Here is an 11,498-nt window from a genome sequence, read left to right on the forward strand (position 1 = left end):
AGCCACAAAAGGCAATAACTCATTCATGAAAATATCATCATTTGCTTATATCAATAATGAATATTAGCCATTATACAACGATCTATACAAAACTAAGGGATTCATTCCAAGCTAATACCTTGGTTAAATTAACATTGACACAAAACTCAAAAGTCTAAGCCCTATACATGCCATACTCAAAATAATAAAACCAACAATACCAAGTGCTTCGGTTGATAGTGTGATCGATGCCTCCGATGTCCGATGATCCTCGAGGTAATTAAACGGCACAATAAGAAAATGGGAAGGAGAGGGAGTAAGCATAAATCTTAGTAAGTTGCATGCAAATAAATATAACAACAACTTTACCATTCATCATCATTCTCATACTACAAAAGTAGGCATAAGCACAACTTACTCATCACTATCCAATACAATTCACATAGCATGTATTGAGTTCACATCTCATACATTTCAAATAGGTACCTGTACCACTCACAACATGGTTTTACTTTTCTCATTTCACTGAAACTGTAATTCTCACCGTTGAACCATTTAGAATGCTATCGGATATTCATTAAGCCTCAAACATAGGGTATAATACCAATTCCATGTCCCAGACATGGTCTTACATTAGCTCTCACATATTCATGCAGATCCCATGCCCCAGACATGGTCTTACACTGACAACTCTATACGTGCCGATGCCATGTCCTGGACATGGTCTTACACTAACACATCTTGTAGTCGATGGATGTCCCAGACATGTCTTAGACTAGCTCTCATAATGTGTTCAATGCATGTCCTAGACATGTCTTACACTAGCACACAAATAACCCGAATGTCAAGGCGTGAATATCTGATTTATTTCCTGAGGTTCAAATGGAGTTCTACTATCTCAATTATCATCATACATCATCATTTCCCCAATCAAGAAACTCATGTTATATCAATTCAAGCACATATAATACAATGTTGTTGTATTATTTACATACAACTTACCTCGGTATACAAAATGTAGGCGACTAGTTCGGCTTAGTCCACTAGCTTTGTTTATCCCCAGTCTAGGCCAGGATTTTGTAATTCTTGATCTAAATTGATAGAAAATCATTCATTTCATCAACACATTAATCTAGACACTCGAAAATTATTAATTAGGCAAAATGACCATTTTGCCCCTATACTTTCACAAAATGACCATTTTACCCCTAGGTCCGAACATTAATTTTTTAATACATTTTCTCACTAACCAAGCCTAGCCAAATACTTTTTATACAAAAAACAGCCCACAATTCTCATTATTACACACATGCAACATCTATTTCACAACTTATGCAAAATGGTCCCTAGTTAGGGTTTCTATGAAAACTAATTCACAAATGTTGTTTATTTCACAACCATAACTCATATTCTTCCATAAAATTTCAAAAATCAACATGTCTACTATCATGACAAAACCCTAGACTTTCAACCATTTTGCAAAATAGTCTGTTTGTTAGAAAGCTCATGCTACAAGGATCTCAAAAGTACAAAAATATTCAAGAAAAGCCCTCAAAATCACCTACTTGCAAAGGCTTTAAGTTGCTGAAATTTTTCAAGCTTCCATGGTCATTTTCTTGGAGGAAAATCAATGGAGAAGAAAGAGCAAAACAAACGCAAAAAAAGATGATAGCCTTTTTCTTATGTTATATTTTATTCAATTTAGGCCACCTAACTTCGACTTTCTCATCCCTTTTGTCCCTCTGGCCGGCCACCTCTATTTTAAGGGTCTACTTGCTATTTAAAGACCCCCAATTTTGGTTCTCTAGCTATTTAACACCCTTAGTTATCAAAATAGGACTTTTTCACTTTATGCGATTTAGTCATTTTTCACAATTAAGCATGCAATCGATAAAATTAATCCACCAAAATTTTCATGCACTCGTATAATCATGCCACAACACATAAAATAATTTAAAAATAATTTCTCTGACTCTGAATTTTTGGTCACAAAACTACTATTCCGACTAGGCCCAAAATCAGGCTATTACAATTCTCCCCCGTTACGGATTTTTGTCCCGAAAATCTTACCAGTGAATAGGTTCGGGTATTGGTCTCTCATGGTCTCCTCGAATTCCCATGTGGCTTTTTTGACCCCATGTTTATGCCATAATACTTTAACAAGTGCTATGCTCTTATTCCTCAATCGCTTAATCTCCTGAGCCAAAATCTTAACCGGCTCTTTGCCATAAGTCATATCCGGCTAAATCTCAACCTCAGTCAGCACAATCACATTCGAAGGATCCAAACTATATTGACGTAACATGGACACATGAAATACGTCTTGAAACTTTTCTAACTCTGAGGGCAAAGCCAATAGATAGGCAACGGGCCCTACTCTCCCAATAATTTCATAAGGTCCTATGAAACGAGGACCCAGCTTGCCTTTTCTACCAAATCTGAGGACTTTCCTCTACGGAGATACTTTCAAAAACACCCTATCACCGAGTTGAAACTCAATTTCCTTTCGTTTCAAATCTATGTAGGATTTTTGTCTATTCGAAGCGGACTTCAAACAATCGCGAATCACCTTAACTTTCTCTTCGGTCTCTCCAATTAAATCGACCCTGTGAATCTGATTCTCTCTCAGCTTGGTCCAATATAAAGGCGTTCGACACTTACACCCATACAAAGCCTCATAAGGCACCATTTTCAGACTTTATTGATAACTGTTGTTATAGGTGAATTCAACCAGTGGTAATACCTTTCCCAACTACCTTGAAACTTGAGAACACAATACCACAACTTGTCTTCCAATATCTGAATTACTCTTTCCGACTGGCCGTTGGTTTGCGGGTGAAAAGCTGCACTAAATTTCAACTTTGTCCTCAGAGCATCTTATAGGTTCTTCCAAAACCTCGACGTAAACCTTGGGTCCCTATCTGAAATAATCGACAAAGGCACTCTATGAAGTGTCACGATCTCAAAAACATATAGATCAGCTAATTTCTCAAGGGAATAGTCAGTACGCACTTGTATAAAATGCAGCGACTTTGTAAGCCTATCGACAATAACCTAGACGACATCCTTTTTTTTTTTGCATTAAAGGTAACCCCGATACGAAATCCATGGTTACCCAGTCTCATTTCCACTCAGGAACCATTATGGGTTGAAGCAAACCCGAAGGTACTTGGTGTTTGGTCTTCATTTGTTGACAAACTAGACAATTAGAAACAAACTTAGAAATGTCTCTTTTCATCCTCGACCACCAGTAAATTTTCTTCAAGTCGTTATACATTTTTACACTACCCGGATGGATAGACAAGCAACCACTATGTGCCTCTCATAAAATCCTCTGACTAAGCTCATTATCTTTGGGTACACAAACTCTGTCTAAATACATCATACAACCATAAGTGCCAATACCAAAATTCTGATTCATTTCCCATCTCACACTAAGCCATCTTAGCTAGCAAGTCCTTATCATCTTTCTGAGCTTAACAAATCTCTTGAATAAACGTCGGTCTAGCTTTTATCTCAGCCAGAAACAAACCATCATCAGTCATAGACAACTGAGTGTTCATAGCCTTCAAGGCAAATAATAACTTTCTACTTAGAGGGTCGGCGACTATATTCGCATTTCCCGGATGGTAGTCTATTATTAACTCATAATCTTTTATTAGCTCTAACCATCGCTGTTGCCGTAAGTTCAACTCTTTTTTATTCATCAAATACCTTAAGCTTTTATGGTCGGTGAACACCCGACATTTCTCGCCATACAAATGGTGTCTCTAAATCTTTAATGCGAACACTATAGCCGCTAGCTCCAAATCGTGGGTCGAGTAATTTTTCTCGTGCGGCTTTAGTTATCTCGAGGCATATACTATCACTTTGCATTCTTGCATGAGCACGCACCTTAATCCATTCAAGGAGGCATCGCTATACACCAATAGATCTTTGTCTGATTCTGGTTGCACTAAAACTGGAGCTTCGGTCAACAAAGCCTTTAATTTTTCAAAACTCTATTGGGACTTCTCTGTCCATTCAAACTTGACATCCTTTCATAACAACCTTGTCATCATAGTGGCTATCATAAAGAATCCATTCACAAATCTCCTGTAGTATCCAGCCAAACCTAGAAAGCTTCAAACCTCTGTCACATTCCTCATCGAATTCCACTCAATGATAGCTGAGATTTTACTCGGGTCAATTTTGATCCCGTCACTCGACACAATGTGTTCCAAGAATCTGACCTCCTGTAGCCAAAATTTGCTCTTATTGAACTTGGCATATAACTATTTATCTCTCAAGGTTTGTAGAACTGTTCTCAAATGCTCCGCGTGCTCGCTCTCATCACGCAAATAAATCAATATATCGTCGATAAAAACGATAATGAACTTATCCAAATATGGTCAGAAAATGCAGTTCTTTAAATCCATAAATACCGTAGGGGAATTCATTAAACCAAAGGGAATGACGAGGAACTCATAATGGTCGTACCTCGTCCGAAAAGTAGTTTTCGATACGTCTTGCTCTTTAACCCTTAACTGGTAGTAGCCTGACCTTAAATCTATCTTATAAAACATGATGGCTCCCTTCAACTGATCGAACAGATCATCGATTCCTGGCAAGGGATACTTGTTCTTCACGGTCACCTTGTTGAGCTATTGGTACTCTATGCACAATCTTATCGACCCATCTTTCTTTTTTACAAAAAGTACTGAAGCACCCCATGGTGAAAAGCTCGGTCTTGCAAAACCTTTATCCGTTAACTCTTATAATTGAATCTTCAACTCCGTTGGAGCCATTCTATATGGAGCAGTCGAGATAGGTGCTATACTAGGGACCAACTGATACCAAACTCAACTTCTTTGGTTGGAGGCAACCCGAGCAACTCTTTCGAAAATGCATCCGGGTACTCACATACCACAGGCATTGTCTCAATTTTCACTTCAGACTCTTTGGTGTTCAACACAAATGCTAGGTAGGACTCATACCCTTTTCTCAAACATTTCTCGCCAGTCAAAGAGGACATAGTATTGGTGAGTTATCCAGTTCACCTAATTTAACCTGAATAATATCCCCTTTCTAACATTTCATTTCAATGAAGTTGCTACCACAATTCACCATCACATCATGAGTAGTTAATCAATCCATGCCAAGAATTAGATCAAATTCATCAAATGGTAGTAGCATGAGATTAGCCGAAAAACAATGACCTCTAATCATCAAAGGACAATCTCTATACACTTTATCAACTATCACATGCCTGTCTAACGGGTTTGATACTTTTATCACAAATTCAGTAGACTCAACAGACATATTCATACTCGGTACTAATTTCATGCATACATAGGAATGAGTAGACCCCAGATCAATCAAAGCAATAACAGGAATATCATGAAGAGAAAAAGTACACGTAATCACATCTGGTGAAGATGCCTCTTCACGAGTGCGAATGGCATAAGTCCTTGCAGGCGCACGGCCCTCAGACTCACAGCTGAATCTCTAAGTGCACCTCTACTGCTAGCCCTACTGCCCGAATTCTTTTGTTGTCTACCCCTCAAAGGAGCACTACTCGCCCTTACTTCTTGCTTTTTCTCTTTCTCATCTAATTCAAGGCAATCTCAGATGAAGTGGTCTAATGACCCACATTTGAAATAGCCTCTTTCATTCCCTTGGCACTTGCTGAAATGATGCCAACCACACTGCGAACACTCCAACCTATTTGGCCGAACACTACCAACACTTGCGATGGAAGTGGTTTTGGCTTTAGACGTCATGTACTGCTTGTTCTTGTTTTTTCTCGAGAATCCCCCTAAAGCATTCGATCGGGAAGTGAATTCCCTCGATCTCTTAGATGAGAATTGATGTGACTTCTCAATCTATCTCTTCTTTGAATCATGCAACTCAATAGCTGCCTTTCTCTTCTCTTTAACCAACTCTTCTGCTCTACAAGCTCTCTCAACCAGTACTACAAATTCTCTTAGCTCTAGGATGCCGAAAAATACTCAGATATCTTCATTCAAGCCATCCTCGAACCTCTTACACATTATGGCCTCAGTAGATACGCACTCTCGGGCATACTTGCTGAGTCTTACAAACTCACGTTCATATTCCGTCACTGTCATACGACCTTGCTTCAGCTCTAAAAATCTCTTCCTCTTCTGGTCTATAAATCTCTGGCTAATGTACTTCATCCGGAACTCTTCTTGAAAGAATTCCCAAGTTATCCTCTCTCTCGAGACAACGGACAAGAGAGTATTCCAGCATTGGTAGGCCAAGTCTCGTAAGAGTGACACTACACACTTCACGCATTCCTCAAGCGTACACGATAGCTCATCAAATACCCTAATGTTCTTTTCCAACCAGAACTCTACCCTCTCTATGTCGTCACCAATATTAGCCTGGAATTCCTCGACCCTTTACTTTTGAATCTTGTCTATCGGAACTTTCTCTCTTCTAACCATATCTACTCCTTGAGGAGCTACAGGGCATGCTAAGGAATCGGAGGAGGTGGGGTGATAAACCGTAATTTATACATATTTTTATCCTACGCTTAGCACATTTATGGATGATTTCTTCTTAGATTTGGTGAATTTGATGATCCTAATTCTTTAATTTCATGTTTTATACTTAAGTGAGCACAGGAGAGTAAAAAGAGCTAGAAACAGGCCAAAAACGGATAAAATAGACCCATGTGAGAAATCAACACGGCCTGGACTTCCTCACACAGTCGTGGTATAAGGCCGTGTCCATTTGGCAGGATCAAAGCACGACTTACACGGGTAGACTACATGCCCGTGCCTATTCAACAGCCTTGACCACGGGCTGGAGTAATCACACACGAGCGTGTCTCTGCCGAGCCCAAGTATAGTCCTATTCAGAAAAGGCCACTTTTAAGGGCTCTTAGACATTTTAAAGCCTATTTAAACATATGAGGAGGCATTTAGAAGAGACACACGGAGTAGGAGGCAAGGAATTACTCAAGGCAAGCTAATTGATCCATCTCAGAAGCCAGATTCATCGTCAACACTGAAGATCTACCTTCAATTTCCATTCAAGGGTTTTGGGTTTGCTTTATGTTTTGTGTTCATTATTCTTCTGAGATGTTTTCTTTTATAATTATGAACTAAACCCCCTAAATACCTAAGGCGAATGAAACCTAAAAGGGATATTATTATTATCTGAATTGTATGATAAATATTTGACTTGTTCTTAATTATGTGTTCTTAATTCTTGTTTTAATATTCTAGGATATTGATTCAAGTTAATGCTCTTATTCAGAGGAGGAAAAGACCCTGTCTAAGTGTAAATTTGTTGTAATTAAGCAGAGTTGATTGCACGCCTAGAGATAGGGTGATAAGATTTTGCCTGATTAGGGTGAAACCTAATAAGGGGATCCATAGATCAAGTTAATGCAACACTAGGGCGTTAATTAGAAAAAGATTTCAATTAATCAACCTAAGGTTAGACGTTATTAGTCTCGAGAGAGATAATAGTATAACTTAGGGATTTCTACAGATCAAGTCAAATGAATAAATTGTCTGATTCAAAGTCAAATAACAAGTGAAGTCTAGGTGGATTTTTCCTGAGGTATTGTCTTAATAAATCGAATTTTCCCTAAAGTTTTTCCCCAATTTCTCTCTATGCATCCTTAGTTTAGTTAATTAGTTTAGATAAACAAACCCCTTAATTTTTAGGCTAGATAATAAAAATGAAGTAATTACTAGTACTCTTGGTTCCTTTGGGTTCGACAATCCGGTCTTGCTAAAGCTATACTACTGTTCGATAGGTACACTTGCCTTCATCGTGATAATAGTTAGTTTCAAGAACAATTAATTATAAATCTTTAAAAACTGTCACGAATATCACATATCAAGTTTTTGGCACCGTTGCCGGAGAACTAAGATATTAGGAACACTCGATTTTTATTACTTTAGCCATTTTAATTTATTTGCAATTTAAATTTTTATTTTATTTTCTACTTTATTTTCTTTTATTCGCTCTTGGCAGCTTTTGATAGTGTATGACTAGAAAAAACCCGACGGGACCATTACTGTTTGATAGTGAGATCGATCGCACAGTTCGTAGAAACTAAAAAGAAATAAGGTTAAGTTTACGATACACCGAGGAAGAGCAAGAGGATGATACTTCAACCACAACCGAGGAGATGGCTGAAAACCAGGAAAATCTGCTACCTCCTGCGATTGTTGCTGATCCAGTAAATCAGAATCCTGCTCTGCATACTATGTATGATTATGCTAAACCTTCTTTAACAGGAACTGAATCGAGCATAGTTAGGCCTACTATTGTTGCGAATAATTTTGAACTGAAACCTAACACCATTCAAATGATCCAACAGTTTGTTCAGTTTGATGGTTTGCAGGACGGGGACCCAAACGCTCATTTAGCGAATTTCTTAGAATTTTGTGACGCATTTAAAATCAATGGCATTTCTGATGATGTCATTCGCCTTTGGTTGTTTCCCTTTTCGTTGAGGAATAAGGCTAAATAGTGGTTGAACTCGTTACCACGAGGGTCAATCACTACTTGGGAACAATGGACCGAAAAGTTTTTATTAAAATATTTTCCGCCGGCTAAAACAGCCAAATTACATAATGATATCTCTTCTTTTGTGCAGATGGATTTAGAAACACTCTACGATACATGGGAGAGATACAAGGACCTTTTGCGAAGATGCCCTCACCAGGGGTTACCACTCTGGCTACAGGTTCAAACGTTTCACAATGGCCTGAATCCTTCGACTAGACAGATGATTGACGTAGCTGCTGGTGGAACTATCAATAATAAGACACCTGAGGATGCTTATGAATTTATAGAAGAGATGTCATTGAATAATTATCAGTGGCAAGTTATGAGGACAAAACCAATGAAAGCAGCTGGCGTTTTTAATGTCGATTCGGTCACCATGCTCTCTAATCAGGTAAAACTTTTTAATAGAAAAATTAATGATTTTCTTGGTTCTTCACAGGTTCACCCAGTGATGCAATGCGAAGTAAATAGAGGAGGATCCAGCAATTTCGAATACCCACCCTATGGCCACAACATGGAGTACAACCAGCTAAATTACATGGGTAATAATCCTCGATCTCAAAATAATCTTTTTAGTAATACTTACAATGCAGGATGGAGAAACCACCCAAATTTCTCATGGGGAGGCCAAGGGAATCAGAGACCACCTCCACCTTTAGGCTTCCAACAACCACCTTGCCAGCAAGAGAAAAAGTCGAACCTTGAGGAGATGCTAACAAAATTCATCTTGGTGTCAGAAACTCGTTTCCAGAATACTGAGACAGCACTTAAAAATCAACAAGCGTCGATTCAAGGGCTCGAAACTTAGATAGGTCAACTCGCTAAATTGATATCTGAACGACCACAAGGTAGCCTACCGAGTAACACTGATTCTAACCTAAAGGAGTACGTCAATGCAATTACCATTCAAGATGCGGAAGGGTTAGTTGTACCTGAACCAGAACCGAGGCAAGAAACTATGGTAAGTAAAGGTAAAGGTAAGGTGGACCACAAGGACCAAAAATCAGTAAGTAAAGAGTATAAACCCCGTGTGCCATACCCTAACGCAATAAGGAAAGACCGCACAGACGAATAATTCGGTAAATTCCTTTAATTATTAAAGAAGTTACATATTAACTTACCATTTATTGAAGCTCTTTCGCAGATGCCAAACGCAGTCAAATTCTTAAAGGAGCTTTTAACAAATAAGCGAAAGTTGGATGAGGCATCATATGTGGGGCTAAATGCGGTTTGCTCAGCCCTACTACAGAATAAGCTGGCCAACAAATTAAAAGATCTAGGGAGTTTTACGATTCCCTGTTTAATCGGTAGCCTAGATGTTAATAATGCTTTGGCTGATTTAGGGGCTAGTATCAATGTCATGCCTTACAAAATGTTTAAGCAACTAGGTCTTAGGAAACCCAAACAAACTAGAATGAGTATTCAATTAGCAGATAAAACAATCAGATTTCCTAAGGGGATTATTGAAGATGTACTCGTTAAAATTGATAAATTTATATTCCCAGTTGATTTCGTTGTTCTAAACATAGAAGAGGATACTAACGTTCCTTTAATTTTAGGGTGGCCCTTTTTAGCAACAGCTAAAACAATAATTGACGTTGGCACAGGTGAACTCACACTTCATGTGGGAGACAAAACAATCACCCTTCAAGCTCGTAATACGAGTAACACATCAAAAATTGAATATGGTTGTATAAATTATTCTACTAAAACTGACCATGTGGTGCAACCTACTTTGCAGGAAATAAGTTTGAAGAACCTACATGAGCCATGTTCAAGCAATAACAAAGGACCTATCTATGAAGAACGAAGGCTACAAATCAAGGAACTAGATGAATGGCAGACACATAAACCGAGGACACACAATAAACCAAAACCACACCATGACGAGCTCAATGTCACACTAAATCAACTTAAGGTTGGAGACAAAGTACTACTAAACGCAGCAGACCCTCGTATTGCCACTTCTGAACCTAACGGAGCAATCCCTCTTACGGTACTCAGTATTTTCCCATATGGTACAATCGAGGTAATTCATCCCAAATTCAGCACTTTTAAGGTAAACAGTACTCGTCTTAAACCTTATGTTAATAAAATTGATAGTAGGGATGAGGAGTGTAAACTCCTCGTACCACCATGACCATGCACCAAAAAGGTAAGTCGTGCTTAGACTATAAATAAGCGCTTCTCGGGAGGCAACCCAAGCACTAACGATGTTAACCTCTTTAAAATTTTCATTTCTAACATCTAATCACTAACTGAGTCATTGAAACATAGGATTTCTAATCCACACGGCCAGGCACACAAGCGTGCCTTTGGCCGTGCTAACATCACGGGAGGAGACACGGCCGTGCGATACGGTCATGTGAAAATAGGGCAAAATTTTTCCTTAACACGAGATGCGATAAGTGGCCACAGCCGTGCGACGTGGCCGTGGGCAAGTCTGTCAACCCAACACTGGCGTACGACATGCCCGTGTCAAGAAACCGTGGTTGAAACTGAGAATTTAGCACAGGCGTGCGACACGCCCGTGCCCACCACCCGTGCTCAAGACTGATAAAACAACAAGGGCGTGCGCTTTGGAACACGGGCGTAGGAGAAGCAAATGAAGTAGGACACAGTTATGCGACACAGCCGTGTGCACCAACACGCCCAAAGAGCACGGGCGTGTGCGAATCTTAAATACACCCAAATTTAAAAAATTGCGAAACACACATGCAAAAATTAGGGCAAACAAGCGTGCCCCACGGCCTTGCGCCCCAAAATCTATGTAAACCCCTCACTATTCATCATCTCCTTCCGCAAAATCCCTAACCCTAGCCGCTGTAACTTCACACGCCCTACCTGCCACGCCCGTGCGCCGACTACAACACCACTTTCGACGATCCAAAGCTCCTTCCTCTTGCGTTTGTTTATTTTTTTCCCTCTATTTTCTTCATTCTTTTACTTATTTCATGATATTTTTTTTTTATTTTGAGTAAATA

The 11,498-nt window shown here is 39.2% G+C and overlaps 1 non-coding gene across 1 annotated transcript; it reads right to left on the bottom strand.

The window, feature by feature from the left end:
- Positions 1 to 8,569: 8,569 nt before the first annotated feature.
- LOC128291314 (small nucleolar RNA R71) lies at positions 8,570 to 8,676 on the bottom strand. The gene has a single exon (XR_008281090.1). It is a non-coding gene; the product is annotated as a small nucleolar RNA R71 (small nucleolar RNA).
- Between the last annotated feature and the right edge of the window lie 2,822 nt (positions 8,677 to 11,498).

Source organism: Gossypium arboreum, chromosome 3, assembly GCF_025698485.1.
Source record: "Gossypium arboreum isolate Shixiya-1 chromosome 3, ASM2569848v2, whole genome shotgun sequence".
NCBI classification, from domain to species: domain Eukaryota; kingdom Viridiplantae; phylum Streptophyta; class Magnoliopsida; order Malvales; family Malvaceae; genus Gossypium; species Gossypium arboreum.